Source organism: Oryctolagus cuniculus, chromosome 1, assembly GCF_051225735.1.
Source record: "Oryctolagus cuniculus isolate XC-2025 breed Fujian yellow rabbit chromosome 1, ASM5122573v1, whole genome shotgun sequence".
Classification (NCBI taxonomy): Eukaryota; Metazoa; Chordata; class Mammalia; order Lagomorpha; family Leporidae; genus Oryctolagus; species Oryctolagus cuniculus.
The window spans coordinates 200,554,246-200,571,870 of NC_142867.1; the positions used below are offsets into that span (position 1 = coordinate 200,554,246).

The 17,625-nt window shown below is 51.3% G+C and overlaps 1 protein-coding gene across 2 annotated transcripts in view; it reads right to left on the reverse strand.

Moving 5' to 3' along the window:
• Positions 1–10,714, reverse strand: part of FBXO10 (F-box protein 10) — a 52,771-nt gene extending 42,057 nt beyond the window's left edge. Inside the window, exon 1 of one of the 2 annotated variants that reach the window (XM_070054562.2) lies at positions 10,489–10,714. The gene's annotated coding sequence lies outside the window, so the exon portion shown is untranslated. The remainder of the gene's footprint in view (positions 1–10,488) is intronic. The other variant, XM_051843964.3, reaches the window with a different exon arrangement.
• Between the last annotated feature and the right edge of the window lie 6,911 nt (positions 10,715–17,625).

Here is a 17,625-nt window from a genome sequence, read left to right on the forward strand (position 1 = left end):
CCCAGGTCTGTCTACTGCAGGAAGCACATCTGCTCTCTGTTAGGTAGGAAGTCAGTTATGCGCTTATGTGTGTGTGACATAAAGGCCTAAAGGGAAGACATCTATGTCCAGCATATGCATCTGCATCTCAGAGTCATCCTGACAATGTTTCAGGGGCAGCCCAGTCTTCGAATCCTGCCCTGCCCCCTTCTACCTGATAACCTGCCAGGTGGAGGTCCCCACCCCTTCTGCCTGACAAATCTTCCACAATCTCCCAGATGCAGCCCAGTATCTGCATTTCAAACACCCTGCTCCGGATCCCCATTCTCTAGGGGGTCCTGGTCACCCTTCCTCTGAATCCAGGATGGCGCCAGCTAGGTTTCCTCCTGTCTGATACCTTCAAGGGAAAACTCAGATAGGAGCTTCTTAATATTTACAGCCATAAAATCCTTTGTTTCAGGAGGAGATGTGTGAAGACAAAGACCCATCTCCTTACCCCCCCCCCCCCAAGCGCGCTCAGCCCTCTGCCTCTCTGCTGAGCCTCCCACCTGGTCTGGCCAGGTGTACTCCACTCCACTCAACCACGTAACCTCCGCCCCCCCCCCCCCAGTCTGAGCAACTACTCTTTCCCAGGTCTTGTCTGGAGAAGTGCCCATCCATTCTTACGGATAATGTCCCTTCCCTGATAAACCTTGCTATTTTACCTCCCACTACTCTCTGTCTCATGCCTGAATTCTTTCTTGCGCGAAGACAAGAACCCTGTAATTTCTCCGGTAACACTCTCTACCTGGGGGAGGCTGGGTGAGTACCAAAGTGGCAGGAGTTCGAGTTCACTGAAAAGTAACGGAGGCACAGACTGCCACCACTGTGGGCACACAAAGCCCGGGTACCTAACCAGAACTCTGTTAACCAGGCAGCTGCCATGGGTTAACGTAAAATCTTTCTTCTGATCAAGATTTCCCTAGTTTTATGGATTTTAATTTGAAATTTTTTAATTTATAAAGAACATACCTTTTTTTGACAGGCAGAGTGGACAGAGAGAGAGACAGAGAGAAAGGTCTTCCTTTTCCGTTGGTTCACCCTGTCAATGGCCGCTGCGGCCAGCATGCTGCGGCCGGCACACGGTGCTGATCCGAAGTCAGGAGGCAGGTACTGGCCTCCTGGTCTCCCATGTGGGTGCAGAGCCCAAGGACTTGGGCCATCCTCCACTGCACTCCCAGGCCACAGCAGAGAGCTGGACTGGAAGAGGAGCCACTGGGACAGAATCTGGTGCCCCGACCAGGACTAGAACCCAATGTGCCAGCGCCGCAGGCGGAGGATTAGCCTATTGAGCTGCGGAGCCAGCAAGAACATACCTTTTTAACTTAAAAAAATCTACGTGGGAGAAAAGATATCTGTATCTCCCTATATCTGTATCTCTATTTAGAGAGGGAAATAGAAGAAGAGAGAGCTCGCATCTGCTGGTCCTCTCCCAAATGCCTGCAACAGGCCAGGCTGGGCCAGGCCAAACCTGGGAGATGGAAACTCAATTCTGGTCTCCCACGTATGTGGCAGGAACCCAACTATAATTGAGATACTCGAGCCATCATCTCTGCTCCCAGGGTCTGCATTAGCAGTAAGCTGGATTCAGAAGTAGGATGTCAAACCAGGGGACAACTGTGTCCCTGCAGGTTTTTTTTTTTTTAATTAATTTATTTATTTGAAAGGCAGTTACAGAGAGACAGAGGTAGAGAGAGAGGACTTCCATCCTTTGGTTAACTCCCCAGATGGCCACAACAGCCGGAGCTGTGCTGATCCGAAGCCAGGAGCCAGGAGCTTCTGCCTGGTCTTCCATGCAGGTGCAGGGGCCCAAGGACTTTGGCCATCTTCTACTGCTTTCCCAGGCCACAGCAGAGAGCTGGATGGGATGTAGAGCAGCCAGGACTCAGACAGACACCCATATGGGATGCCAGCACTGCAGGTGGAGTCTTTACCCACTATGCCACAGCACCAGTCCCCTGCAGGTGCCTTAACCAGCATTTTAACCCCTGGACCATATGCCTGTCCTTAAAAACTATTCTAAAGTAATAGAGAGGGGGCAAGAGTTTGGCCTAGTAGTCAAGACACAAGATGGGATGCTGGCATCCCATATTTAAGTGCCTGGGTCCAAGTCTTTGGTCTGCTCCTAATTCTAGCTTCCTGTTAATGCACACCGTGGAAGGCAACAGATGACGGCTCAAGAAGTTGGGTCTCTGCAAACCATGTGGGCCATGTGGATAGAGCATTTGGGAGCTCTCTCTGTCTCTACCTCTGAAATAAATACATGAAAATTGTAACAGTAAAGTATTATGAATCACAAGGAACCCTATACACATACCTATAAATACACACACTATTGGAAATGAGACAAAACTTAACACTGAAGATGACAAAAACCTCAGGTAGGGACTGGTATTGTGGTACAGTAGGTTAGGCTGACACTGGCATCCCATACAAGCGCTGGTTAAAGTCCCAGCTGCTCTGCTTCTGATCCAGCTCCCTGCTAATGTGCCTGGGAAAGCAGCAGAGGATGGCCCAAGTGCCTGGGCCCATGCCACCCCTGCAGGAGACTAGGGTGAAGCTCCTGGCTTTGGGCTGGCCCAGCCCTTGCTATAGGCCACCTGGAGAGTGAACTAGTAGATGAAAGATCTCTTTCTGCCCACACCCCACCCCCCGCCCCAACCTCTCTTTGTAACTCTGCCTTTCAAATAAATCTTTTTTTTTTTAAGATTTATTTTATTTATTTGAAAGACAGAGTTACAGAGAGTGGTAGAGACAGAGAGAGAGGTCTTCCATCCACTGGTTCACTCTGCAGATGGCCACAACGGCCGGTGCTGCACCGATCCAAAGCCAGGAGCCAGGAGCTTCTTCCAGGTCTCCCACATGGGTGCAGGGGCCTAAGGACTTGTGCCATCTTCTATTGCTTTCCCAGGCCATAGCAGAGAGTTGGATCAGAAGAGCAGAAGCTGGGACTAGAAACGGCGCCCATATGGGATGCCAGCACTTCAGGCCAGGGCTTCAACCTGCTGTGCCACAGCACCGGCCCCTCAAATAAATCTTTAAAAAACAAAATCTCAGGTAGGCTTTTCACCATTTTCTGAAATTTTTTTTTTTTTTTTTTGACAGGCAGAGTGGACAGTGAGAGAGAGAGACAGAGAGAGAAAGGTCTTCCTTTGCCGTTGGTTCACCCTCCAATGGCCGCCGCTGCAGCCGGCGCACCGCGCTGATCCTGGCAGGAGCCAGGAGCCAGGTGCTTTTCCTGGTCTCCCATGGGGTGCAGGGCCCAAGCACCTGGGCCATCCTCCACTGCACTCCCTGGCCATAGCAGAGAGCTGGCCTGGAAGAGGGGCAACCGGGACAGAATCCGGCGCCCCAACCGGGACTAGAACCCGGTGTGCCGGCGCCACAAGGTGGAGGATTAGCCTATTGAGCCACGGCGCCGGCCCATTTTCTGAAATTTTAGGTCTGTTCGGCTCAAAAACTAACCAGCTGTTTCTCATTTTCAGCTCTGAATTTGATGACAAGACCCAGAACACTGCGTTCTGATGCAGGTACAACGCTTTCTGAGTGGGCTCAGGGCCCCAAGGGCCTGCTCTGCCTCTCAGTGCACTGGCTGTTCACTGTGGGTCACCTAGGATGACCAGCACTGGACAAGGAATCCCAAGTCCTCAGCTGTCTTGCTGATTCTCACACAAACTCAGTGGATGACCTTGAGGGTGCAGGGGAGGGTGCTTTAAGGGCTTTCTAAATAGCAGGTGGTTTGCACAGGGAACCTCAAAGAGCACTTGCAACAACCCCCAACCCAGTAACCTTATTCCCAGTTTCCAGAACTGGTTACGCTCTTTTCACTTAGAAAGCACACTGCTGGGATTCTTGACCTGGAGTGTCCAAAGCCTGTCCACTTACCACCCACCGCCTGCCTCCCAGTTCCCTTCGGGGAGTACTCTGCTTCCCAGCTTGTGAAATGACAGTATGGATTCTTCCAGCCTCTCCATCAGGGATACATAAAATCACAGTGCACAGAACAAGGATGAATGTAGCCCTGCAATTCCTAGGCATACAGTGTCACACAGTGTCTGCGTCAGATGTGACAAAGTAACGCTCAGTTAGGAAGCCTGGCCCAAAGAGCGGGGGGGCTCACAGCAGAATCTGAACATCAAGGGCCCCTCTGCCCGCCAGCAGCAACTAGGAATACATGCGAGGGGACTCTAGAATGTCCACGGAAATTCATGTTATCTTTGGATTCCATTTTCCCCTGAAGGTTCTGAGGTGCCCTGAGCACAGCTGAAGTGGACCCCTAACCAATCCGGATGCTGTGGCCGCTTCCCTCTGGCCTTGTCGCACCAGCGTGGTCTGCAAAGGGAACTGTCTGGCCAGTGTGCCCTGCCCACCACCTCCTGCTGCCCACTCAGCCGCACACTGCTCCCCAGCCACTTCTCTTTCATCACTCTCTGCTTGAGGCACTTCCACACCAAGTGAATGCTACTTTGCCTGTGAAATTACACATTCCATGGAGTCGGCCCATCTCATCTGGGCTTCCTGATCTATAAAAATGAGGCCCATACCCTCCACCCGCTAAGGGAATAGCCGTGGGTGGAAAGACAGTGGAGGGAAAGCAGTGAACAGTGTGCACGTGCACAGCGAACACACAGCACGTGGTGAAGAAGCTCCCCACCCCCAATCTCTGCCCTGTCCTTACATTCCTTTCTCTTTCTCTCTATCAAACTTCGAACCTACTCTCTCCACAGGTTAGAAATATAAACCGTAGCCAGTAAGTGAAGCTGGGGTTCTCTACTGAGGCAGGGGATAAAGACATGACAGGTGCAGAGCTCCCTGTCTCCTCTGAGGCCTACGGTACAGACGCCACCAGGCCAGGTGGTGGTGGCTGAGGATTCCTTACTGTAACCGAGCCAACGACGCTTGCAGCTCCTGGGCATTTTCAATGGCACAGACAATAAGCTGTGTTATTCAGAAGAGGAAGACTGGAACAGCATGGCAGAGAAATTTCTCTGTAGGGGCGCTGCCCCCAGCTCCCACACATCGGTTCTCAGGAGCCTTTGGATGACAGGTGCAATTAAGGGAGGGCTTGTCACAGGGTACACACAGATACTAAGGATAATAGGATCTTCCGGGGATGCAGAAACAGAAACCCAGAAGGAGGTGGTCTCCCAGTGTCTGGAACGACAGGTCTGACCCCTGGGCGCCTCCAAGGTCCTTGGCAGCTGGGGGCTCTGCTCCATTCTCCTCTCACCTGCAGTCTACACACACTGCTTCTGCTTCCTCTCCACATCTGCTTGCCAGGACTCCTCAAAGCCTGACTCAGAAGCCACTTCGGCTTCTGCCTTTCAGTAGTCCCCGGTGCAAATATCCGAGACAGACCACACATCTTTTTCCCTACGAGGTCACATACAGGTCCCAGGTGAGCCTAGCATCAGTGCAGCTCGTGGGTCTAGTGTCTCATTTCTTACCCAGTGGGTTTTGATTAGGAAGTAGGGACGCAGCAAGATTTTATGGGTGAAAACCTGTTCATCTAGGGCTGCCCCTCCATGAATAGGAGCTGTACAAGCTTCTCTCCTAAGGGCCTGTGGGTACACCCCCACACCAGCTCTCCCTCACCTCAGCTGCTACAGACCCCGCCGTGTCCTCAGCTGACAACGCCACCCTGTCCAGTGGTTGGCAGGCCAGGAACTGTCTGAGCAGACGCTGTGTCCTGTGGCTTTCCTTCGCAGTCAGCGGGCTTGTGAGCAGGTGATGGTCCCCCCTGTCACCCTGGGCAGATAAACTGAGTTCGCTCCAACTGCAACCTCTCCAGCCTCTTCCTTCCCAGTATCCCTTGCCAGCCACGACTGGTGCAGTGGCCTGTGGAAGCTGTAACATGTCTGCCTAGCACATCGTCCCGCTCTGGTTCCCCAGGGGACTCAGCTCCCATGCCCATGCCCTGTTGTCCTGGTGGGGTTGCCACTCAGTGCTGCCCCCCAAAGCACAGACACTTTTCATTTGAAAGGCAGAGTTACAGAGCAGGGGATCAGACAAAGAGATCTTCTGTCCACTGGCTCACTCCCCAAATGTCCACAACAACCAGGGCTGAGCCACGCCAAAGCTCGGAGCCAGGGGCTTCTTCCAGGTCTCCAACATGCGTGCAGGGGCCCAAGCACTTGGGCCATCTTCCACTGCTTTCCTAGGTGCATTAGCAAGGAGCTGGATCAGAAGTGGAGCAGCTGGGACTTGAACCAGTGCCCACATGGGATGCAGGCATCAGAGGCAGTGTCTGGTCTGTCTGTGACCAGATACTGGGCATGCCCCTTGCAGGTAGAGGCCAACTTGGGAAACTTGTGTGAGGAATTAAACCAAATTAAGACAGGAACAGTGGAGAGATTGAGAGACATGAGCGAGACAGACACATGAAGAGTGAGGATGGATGAGAAATTTTCTTCTTAAGTTCAACATATTTTCTTTTTATAGTTCAGACAGTCTAAGCTGATCATTCACAAGAACTCAAATCCAGGACTCGAACCAGTGCCCATATGGGATGCTGGCACTGCAGGCAGAAGCTTAACCCGCTACACCACAATGCCCGCCCCATCCAAAATATTTTTATTAACAGCACAGGACACAAGGTTAGTTTCTGTAGCCATGGCTGGCCCATGCTTCTGGCACACTCAGACTTCTTGGCTTTGGAGAGGACACAGCGGCTGATGTGGCTGTGTGGGGTTCCTGGGGCTTTGCCAATAATTTTTTAATCAACATGTATGAGACCAAGTATCCCTGGCTGTTACAAGGATATAGCATAGTTAGGAAACAACCTTATTTTGAGCAGGGAGGATAACACAGCACTAAACACATACTACAGCCTGAATCCTGCTTAAAATCCTTCATTTTATAATTAAAATCTTGCCCCCAAATCATTAACAGGCTTAATCCCAACTAAATTTTCAATAATGCCTAATTTTTTTTAGGCCTCCAGGTGGAGACAGTCTCTTGGGAACTGATCTAAGCTCCGGTTAGAGTTGCCCAATGACCTCTCTTCCATATGGAAAAGTGAGGTGAGCAGGGACCCAGCGTCCTAGGGTAGGTTTCTTGTTGAAAGCTGCCACTCCTGAGAAAGGAAGTAGAACCAGTTTGGCAAAGGAACCTGGTTGGGGTAGGGAAGAAGAGGAGCGATTAAGACCCCAAATCTTGATTAAATATTCAAAAATACAGGACTCTCTTGTGTGGTATGAAGTGACCCTGACCAAGGCCACTGATAGGAAAGGACCCCAGCTGCCCTAAAATGGAACTCTCCTGGAGCCCAGGGGAGCCCAGCCTGGTGACAAGCTCAACACAAGCCCCTAAGAGTAGCACTTTCGGGCAGGATGGTAAGCATGTGAGCATGAACTACAGAAGCTGTAACCACGGAATCCAAGTATGGGATCACACTGGCAGGGATGTGGTGGCAGCGGCCACACGTCCCCGGACCATGCAGGACAGCTCAACAGTGACGGCATACAGCTGTGTCAGAAACCACACCGCACAGCAGCAACAGGACTGACCCTGCAGACTCTGAAAGCCTCCAGAGTTCCTGGAAGAGAGAGCAAGGATTTCTCACTAAGCAGGGCATCAGAGGGCTTGGAAGACTACTTGGAAGAAAGAAGTATGTGGGGCCAGCGTACTGGCATTGTGGGTAAAGCCACGGCCTGTGATGCCTACATCCCATGTGGGTGCCGGTTTGAGTCCCAGCTGCTCCACTTCTGATCCAGCTCCTTGCTAATGCACCTAGGAAAGCAGCGGAAGACGGCCCAAGTACTTGGGCCCCTGCATGCATGTTGGAGACCTGGAAGAAGCCCCTGGCTCCTAGCTTTGGCGTGGCTCAGCCCTGGTTGTTGTGGTCATTTGGAGAGTGAGCCAGTGGACAGAAGATCTCTTTGTCTGATCCCCTGCTCTGTAACTCTGCCTTTCAAATAAAAATAAATAAATCTTTAAATAAAGAAAGAAATTAGTATGTGACTGCATTAGAACCCAACTTGGGAATCTGTGTACATTCCTTTATGCACACGAGAGCAAATATTTCAGTTGAGTGGTAAACTAATAAATCACTGAGCTACCAGAAGAAGGACAATGAGAGAAATTAGCAGACATTCCCAACAAAGCACAGGACAAGTGACTTGAGAAGAGACGCTTCATTCATCAGGGCAAACTGCAAGAACAAAAAGCTTCTTGTGCCATCTATTATTTCCGAACGACTGAGGCCATAAAAGGAACTTGTTTCTCTCACATGTTCCGGGAAGAGTATGTGTGTCTTCCTGGCTGCCCAGCACACCGGCCCTCCTGCCTTAAGAAGGGCTCCTGCTGGCTTTCTCAGAGGCCCCCTGCCGGTGTCCAGCAGGCATTCCGTTATCCGGGTATCTGGGTTGGTTTCCCTGCTCTGACTCCCAACTCCAGCTTCCTGCTAACGCAGACCCTGGAAGGCAGCAGTGGTGACCCCAGCCGTCAGGTTCCTGTCACCGATGTGGGAGACCTGGATTGAGTTCCCAGCTATTGGCTTTGGCCCTGGCCCAGCCTTGGCCACTGTGGGCATTTGGAGAGTGAACCAGTAGGTGGGAGCTCCATTTGTCTCTGTCTCTCAAACAGACATTAAAAACAAACAAACAAACAAAGAAAAAACCACCCATTGATCTGCCACTAACACATGGTAATGCCATGTTTTATCCCCTCCAAAGATTCCCAGGTGCCTACGACCGAGCTCCATGTATATTTTTACCTGTTTACTCCCACCTGCCCCTGCCACCAACACATGTTAATCCAATAAAAGAAGGAAGGAAGGAGGAATGTACACACTGCACAGCAACCGGGAAAAAAAAATAACCCTAGAAAATGGACCACCACCAGAAAACAGAAACCCACAGTGAACAAGTGACTGCTTGACCACACAGCACTTAGCAGCCACTTGTGCTGCCCTGAAAATACAATCCCGATATCCATGGAAACCAGAGGGAAGGTGCTATGGTGAAGGCAGCTCTGTATAGAAACCTAGACACAATTATAGGCCTGTAGCCAGAAAGACAAGGAAGCCCCTGCCTGTATGCCCTGAGAGGCAGCACTTTCTGTCTGCAACATCTCACCAGGCTTCACCCGGGCTCCAGGACTGCTGTGAAGGACCCGGAGAGAGTTCAGGCCTCCCTGTGCGCTTCACCTCTGGGGCCAGCTGTTAGGAGGCAAGCTCCCCGGGAGCTGGAACTTATTGTTATTATAAAATGTACCCAGAGCCAGCACGGAGGAGATCCGACACACAGATGGGCACAGACCTGGATATGGACACAGGATATTATATAACTTCAAACTAACAGAGGAAAAGCTCCCATGGGGGGCCGGCCCCTGCCTGTCTTGCTCACTGCGCCTAGCAGGTGTACAAGCAGCAGTTCCATAAATACTTGCTGAATAAATAGAGAATTAGGTCAGGGCTTCAGAAAAGCACAAGGCCCAGTAACACGCGCGCTCTCCACCACCCAGTGCCAAACACTCCTCAGCAAGATCCAAGTCCTGCCCTCTTTCTGGCTCCGGCTCCTCTGTCCGCCGGAGGCGCCGGTGGGATTGCGGGCGCTGCCAGGCCCTCTACTGTGCTTTTTGGTGGCTGCACAGGCTTGGCACTTCTTTCCCTCCGAGGGAATCTGATATCCATCTGCTGGAGTAAATCCTGTTCCCATCCCGCCTGACTCACTGCATTGGAAGAACAGGTTCACGTGCCAATCGCCAACGAGAAGGCAAAGGGGACCGGGTCCTCCGAACCCGAACCGCACTGCTTTTTGGGCTAAATATACACAAGCTTGAGGATGATTAATTCTAAAGGCCCCGCACGCGGAGCGCTCTAGGAATTAGGAATTTTGACAACGCTGCCTCGAGTATTGACTGCACTGTCTATGGAGACTTCTGTGCCAGCCCCCGGGCAAGCTCCGAGCCAACAGTATCACTAACCGCCTTCGGCAGACGACGAACCCATCTGGCCTGCGGTCCCACCACTAGGACTTGAACCCAGGGCCGGCTGACTGCAGCCTGGCCCTTCAAACGGCGCTGCCATCCGTTCTGCATTGGCGTCTTAACAGGGGGTTTTCTGTAAAGATGCAGAAACCGAGCCTGGGAGGCTCGCGCTGTGCACACAACACAGGGGCGCCTGGCCCCGGCCCCGCTCCTGCTCCCTAGGTGACGGCTTCTCCCGTTCCCAAAACGCCTTCGTCCCCTTCGGCTTGACTCACACACGCGCAACACGAGCCCGGCCCGGGCGGTTCACGGGAGGGGAAGCCGAAGCACGGCGCCTCCTCGGACTGAGCGCACCCCCTCATCGCCACCCGGCCCCTGGCTGACGGGGCCCACCTGGACGCTCAGCCTCCGCCAGGACCGAGTCGGGGGCGGCCCCAGAGCGCCCGAGCCCGAGCTCGCTCTCCCCGCCGCCCCCGCTCCGGCGTCTGGGCCTCCGGGACACGCGGGCGGAATACGCCGGCCCCGGCAGCCCCTTCCTACCTGGCAAGGCAGCTCTCGCCGGCGCCCTCGGAACGCCGTGCGCCGCCCCGCCGGAGCCGCAGCGCGCAGCCGGGACGGCGAGCCCCGCCTGGGGGCGGCCGACGATCCGGAGCCGGCGCGGGGCCGCGCCGTCACGTGGCGTGCGGGCCGGGGGATGCCGGGAGCCGCGGGCGGGCCCCCGACCCCCGCGCGGAGGAGGGGCTTCGGGCGCGCGCGCGGGGCCTGTGGCGAGGGCGTCCACGGAGTGGCCGTGGGGCCGGCGCAGGGGCGCTCGCCGGGGGCGCTCCGGGCTGGGCGCTGCGCACGCGGCGGGCGGACGGACGGGCGGGGCGGGCGCGGAACGGGTAGGTGGCGGCTGTGGTGAGGCGCGCTGCGGGCAGCGCGAAGGCGGCTGTTCCGAGCATCCTGGTCACCTAACTGTGTGAAACAGGCCGTGTCGGGAGGCGGGGAGCTCCTCGGAGAGGAGCACCCAGGGCTGGGGCCCCTGATCCGTCCCCCTGACCCCTGGCCGGGGGGTGTGGGGGCGACACGCCCGGAGTGTGCATTCCCTGAGGCGTGGGGACGCGGGGCGCCGGTGCCTGCCACGTGGTAAACGCCGTGTGTCGGTTGCTGCCGCTCTGACTCTGATGGGTACCGAAGTGAACACAAATGCTATGGTTCCTGCTCTCTAGAGGAGGCAGGCAGGCAGCAAATACGGCATAACTCGAGAGTTATTTAAAATGAGGGTGTCGGGAAGGGGGACTTAGCCAAATGGAAGAGGGGCCGCGAGAGCCCGTGGGAAGGCTCTTGGACCCGTGGGGCGGGGTTGGGAAGGTGGCTCCCTGGGGAAGGGGAAAATGACCAGATCGTCAGGGGCTTTTGAGTTGAGCAGAGCCCGGTGAGTGAGGCCAGAGAAGTAAGTAGAGGCCAGCTTTTTTTTTTTTTTTTTTTTTTTAAGATTTATTTATTTATTTGAAAGAGTTACACAGAGAGAGAGAGAGGTCTTCCATCCACTGGTTCACTCCCCAACTGGCCGCAATGGCCGGAGCTGCGCAAATCCGGAGCCAGGAGTTTCTTCCCGGTCTTCCACGCAGGTGCAGGGGCCCAAGCACTTGGGCCATCTTCTACTGCTTTCCCAGGCCATAGCAGAGAGCAGGATTGGAAGTGGAGCAGCGGGGACACGAACTAGTGTCCATATGGTATGCCGGCACTGCAAGCAGCAGCTTTACCTGCTATGCCACAGCGCAGTCCCCCCCCCCCCCCCTTTAAAGATCTGTTCATTTATTTGAAAAGCATAAATACAGAGGCAGGGACAGAGAGAGAGAGAGATGTGTCTTCTATTCTCTGGTTCACTCCCCAAATGGCCGCAAGGGCTGGAGCTGGGGTGATCAGGAGCCAGGAGCTTCCTCTGGGTATCCCACATGGGTGCAGGGGCCCAAGGACTTGGGCAGTCTTGTACTGCTTTCCCAGGCCATGGCAAGAGCTGGATCAGAAGTGGAGCAGCAAGACTCAAACCAGTGACCATATGGGATGCCTGCACTGCAGTGGGTGGCATTACCCACTACCACAGCGCCTGCCACTAGGGAAGAAGACTGGGATCGGAGTGATGAGAGCAGAGATGGAGAGAAATGGATTTGAGATGTCTTTGGCGGCAGGGGGTGGGGGTGAAGTCAAACTTGGCTTGATCTGGGAAATTAGGGGGATTCCCAGTCTTGCAGCCTAACCTACTTTAACATCTGGGCCCATGGCAGTGCTGTTCAGTGGAATGGGTAAGATCTATTTTAAGGGGTACTATATGTGGAGGTGGTGGGAGAAGAAGAACTCAGTTTTGAACTTCTCTCACATTTGAGGTATCTTGTGTGTCATTTGAGTGGCTAAAATACATTTTGATTCAGACTGTTGGATTTTAGAAGAGAAAAGTTGGCAACAGAAATCCAACTCACTAAGAATGCTGTGTACAGAAATTATTATACCAGATTGAGGTTTGAAGTAGCTGACCCATGTCAGTCCATGGCTCTATAGAATTGTACTCCACCTATTATTACCGTAGGGCGAATTTGCTATGGTCAGGGTGAGGCCTTTCACAAATGGAAAAACAAACCACCTAGACCCAAAGCCAACAATTGAAGACACAAAGCTGTACACACTGTAGCTGCATTGTAAAGGCCACTCTAACTCAGGTCAGGTCAGATCAGGAGTGCTCTCATACAATCATGAGCTTCATGATTGATTTATCCTATTATTGATGACTGGCCAAGCTATGGCATGTTTAATCCTTTGAAAAGTGTCCCATTGTATGAAACTGGCAGTCTGGATACTGGCAGACTGTCAATAGGCAATCAAAAGCCGATTTCCTGCCAACATCCTTGTTTTGGCTTTTCTATAAAACAGCTAAGACCTTCAAAGGCAGGCAACTGCAGCTTTCTTCCAGGGCATGCTGGCTTCCCCCTTCCTGGTGCACGCATCACACACCACCTGGGAACTCCGACTTTTTTTCTAATTTAAATATAAGAACATTATTTGCAAGCTCTGCCTTTATCTCTCCTGTGCATGCCACTATGCTTCTTGCTGTTGATTTTTCTCCAGTCCAGAGCAGAGATTTGCCCAACTTTGTCCCCTGCCACATTGTTTCAAGTGCATCAGCATCTTTGGGCATCTTTATGTAATTTCTTATTGCCAAATGAGTAAGTGAACCTGTACAGTCTCCTCAGCCGGGTGAACTTTGATTTGCTTTGCATTACAGAAAACCCAGACTTAGGCAGTGACTTACTGTCACCACAGCAGACATGTGGTGTCTGTTTGGCCACTGAAGATACGAACTCTCTATTGCTGGGAATTCTCCATCAATGACCTTGTTGGGAAGCCGAGTGTACCTTTCACTATAGAAGTGGTAGTTCCTTGGGGCCAGTGCTGTGGCATAGCAGGTAAAGCCGCCACCCACAGTGCCGGCTTCCCATATAGACGTTGCTTTGAGACCTGACTGCTCCACTTCTGATCCAGCTCTGTTATGGTCTGAGAAAGCAGTAGAAGATGGCCCAAGTCCTTGGGCCCCTGCACCCACGTGGGAGCCTGGAAGGAAGCTCCTGGCTTCAGATTGGCACACCTCCGGCCATTGCGGCCAATTGGGGAGTGAGCCAGCGGATGGAAGACTTCTCTCTCTGTGTAACTCTTTCAAATAAATAAAATCTTAAAAAAAGTGCTAGATCCAAGTATGTCCACTGCTTCTCCATGTGACTCTAGTGCTGCTACACGGTAAATACTCTCCAGACTGAGTGCTAGAGACGTAGTGAAGTCTGGATTAATTCTTTGGTGACCAAGGCAAGTACAAGCAAGTTCTTAGAGCAACACTGGCTGCCATGATTGTGGCTTTGCAAAGTGATGGCCCCTGATATGCAGTAGAGATGGTGTCCTCAATGCACTAGCTCTGGAGTGACCCAGTGACAAAGGGTGATGTCCCAGTTGCCTAGTAGCCAAGCCTAATTCTCTAGGCCTCTTTGTTTTGGTGAGCTCCCTATTACCTTTTCAATAAAATACTTTTTATAACTGCCAAGCTTGGATTTTGGTGTTTGCAACTAAAAAATGAATAGAATCACATAATAAATAGCAGAGATGAACCTGCACCTCAGGCCTTTGAACTCTTATTTTTTTTTTTTTTCTATTAAAGATTTATCTATTTGTTTGAAAATCAAGGGGCCAATGCTGTGGCATAGTGGGTAAAGCCGCCGCCTGCAGTGCCAGCATCCCATATGGTTGTCTATTCGAGTCCCGTCTGCTCCACTTCCGATCCAGCTCTCTGCTGTGGCCTGGGAAAGCAGTTGAAGATGGCCCAAGTCTTTGTGCCCCTGCACCCATGTAGGATACCTGGAAGAGGCTCCTGGCCCCTGGCTTTGGATCGGCCCAGCTGTGGCTGTTGCAGCCAGTTGGGGAGTGGACTGGCGGATGAAAGACCTCTCTGTGTAACTCTGACTTTCAAATAAATACATCTTTAAAAAAAAAAAAAAAAAAAGTCCAAGTTAGAGAGAGGAGAGGTCTTCCATCCGCTGGTTCACTCTCCAGTTGGCCACAACGGCTGGAGCTGCACTGATCCAAAGCCAGGAGCCAGGAGCTTCCTTCGGGTCTTCCCACATGGGTGCAGGAGCCCAAGGACTTGGGCCATCTTCTACTGCGTTCTCAGGCCACAGCAGAGAGCTGGATCAGAAGTGGGGCAGCCAGGACTCAAATGGGTGCTCATATGGGATGCCGGCACTGCAGGTGGCAACTTTACCTGCTCTGCCACAGTGCCGGCCCTGAACACATATTCTAATGTAGAGAATATAGACAGACCTCCACGTTCTAATAACCTATAAGGTACACGTTGATGTTTCTAAATCACTCTGTTCACGGAGTTTGTACTTTACATAAGCCGATTAATGAACATGTCAAGGGATGGCATGGTGAGGCAGCCGCCAGTGGAACATCCAGTTTCCTATGCAGCAGCATCTTTGTGCATCTATTTATGTGATTTTTTTTGTTTGCATTTTTGGCCTCTACAGTGAAAAATGGAAATACTATTACTAATGCAACTGAGAAAAAGATGAAAACCATTAGACATGTTTCACGTAGATCTTTAGCCTTAGTAGAGTGGTTGTTGGACTTAAAACCAGCTGGCTTTTCCTGAAGAAAAGAAACAAAGAAACAATTGAAGAACACTTTCCCTAACTCTGAAAATCTCACCAGATACTGTGTTTAAAAGACAAAATGCATAATTCTGTAGTGTTTGTGTCTCATAACAAGTCTATCCTACCCATTTAGCTGCAATTTTTGTTCTTTGTATTTTGTACCAAAATAGCACACATGCCTATCTGTAGTGCTGGGTGTGCACAAGCAGCCTGTGAGGAACAACTGTTCATGGTCTCTTGGGTGGTGTCCACAGCACAAAGGTGGGAAAACTTTTATTTTGTGCCCAGGAGATGTCAGAATGGGATCTTTCATAGGACTAAAGGAGGGAAAAACAAGAGCTGCTCAAAGATCCACGGTTTCTTGCTCTTTTTCACTCACATACTTGTTGCATCGGCTTTTCTTCCTCAAACACATCTGCTTTAACACTTGCAGAGCTTCCCACTTGAGGTGAGCATTAGGCTTAGTGGACAAGGCACTGACTGGATGCCTGTATCCCATACTGGAACGTCTGGGTTCATTCCTGGCTCTGCCTCTGTTTCTAACTTCCTGCTGATGTGAACCCTGATGGCTCAATTGAATAGGTCCTTGTTACCCACGTGGGAGACCTGAATTGAGCTCCTGGTGCCCAACTTTGGCTTGCCCCAGGCCTGGCTATGGAGGGCATTTGGGGAGTGATACAGTGAATGGAATGCTGTCCCCCTAAAAGAATAGTTCCCCACTCTACATGGTCAATTCCTACTCCTCTGAATTGTAAGCATCTCTTCCCAAGCCCTTCTCTAAATCATGTTGGCAAAACCACCTGTACCTGGCTATCCAGCAAGTCAGCATTTCTCCCTCTTCAACTCTGCAGTCGCTTATTCAGCCCCTTTGTAAATTACAATGTGAGACAGAGAAACAAAAAAAAGACACTGCCTGTATTCAAGTGGCTTTTTGGTGACAGGGAAAAGACGATGAGACAGTGACATACTTGTTCCCCCAGCCGTGATACCTGCTGCAGCGCAGCAGAACCGGGTTCTGATTCTGATGACCTGATTCCAGTGAAGGGTGCTTCCTGTGACCCAGTCCACCTTGGTCACCGCAGTTTTGAGTTCAAAAAGGATGCCTCCGTCTTAGCTTTCCTAACATTTCTCTTATTTAAGCAATTTTTAAAAATTCAAAGCTTTCCAATAGCCCACACCACCCCCTTCCCTGCTTTATTTTTCTTTGTAGCACTTACTATTCTCTTGAAACTCGTTCTTTGAGTAAATAGCACCATCAGCCTGCCCACATAAGCCAGAAATCAGGGAATTTTCCTTGATGCCTTTCTTTCCTCCCTACACATCCAAACATTTGAATCTGTGCTGGTCTGCTCACTTCCAATCCAGTTCCCACTTTGTGTCCAATGTTTTAAGTGGACGGACAACTCTGAACTCCCCACCTTGATCAACCTGATTCATCTCTATCTCTTCCCTCTTAGAGATCCCAACTAATCCTTCAGCTCTCTTCCAATGCCCTTTCTTCAGGGACGCCCTCTCTGAACCTCCAACAGGGCTTGGTCTGTGACAGTCACTCACACAACATCCTAGGGTAGATTACAGACCTCAAAAGGATAGTCCCATGCGTGTCTGTATCCTTGACTCTTAGCAATGACTGGCATGTAGCAGGAACTCAGTAATTCTGAAGAATGAATTTATAATCTAAAGAGTGACAGAGAAAGATCCTCTATCTGCTGGTTCACTCTGCAAACTGCTACAATGGCCAGGTCAAAGCCAGGAGCCCAGAACTCCATCCTGGTCTCTCACATGGGTGGCAGGGGCCTGGGAACTTGGGCCATCATCTGCTGCTTTGCCATGTACATGAGCAAAGCAAGCTGGATTGGAAGCAGACTTGAACCCATGCTGATATGAGATGCCGGTGTCATCGGCAATGGCTTAACTCATTGTGCCACAATACTGGCCCCATTTTTGGGGTTTTTTAAAGCTGACTCTGATCGTTTTCCCAATCTGCAATAGAATAAACGTCTCATCATTAAAGTAGCAAGAGTGTTGTGATTTGGTGACCATTTCACACTTTGCCAAATACCAAGTGTTGCCCTTTCCTATGGTAAGGGATCCCCACAGGCCAAATCCAGCCAGCTATCGATTTCTGTAAAGTTTATTGGGATGCAGCCACACCCATTCTTTTCTTTCTTTGGCTGTTCACACTATACCCTCAGATCTGGCACTGAGCCTGCAAGTCTAGAATATTTACCACCTGACCTTTAACCGAGTTTGCCAATCCCTGCTTCAGTGGCTTCTTTGACTTGCCCTATACGCAGCATTTATGAAGCATCAAGTTATAATAAAACAGAGTACAATGTCCAGCTGACACCCTTCCTGTACTAACACTGTCCAGTGCCTGGGTTTTGCAGTTACAGGCATGCCTAGCTCAAGCAAAGGGTGATACAAAGAAAAATGTAGCTCAGGTTCCTGCAGTTCTTCATTCCAAACAGAGGCCCAAGTTTGCCCCTTCTAAAATCAA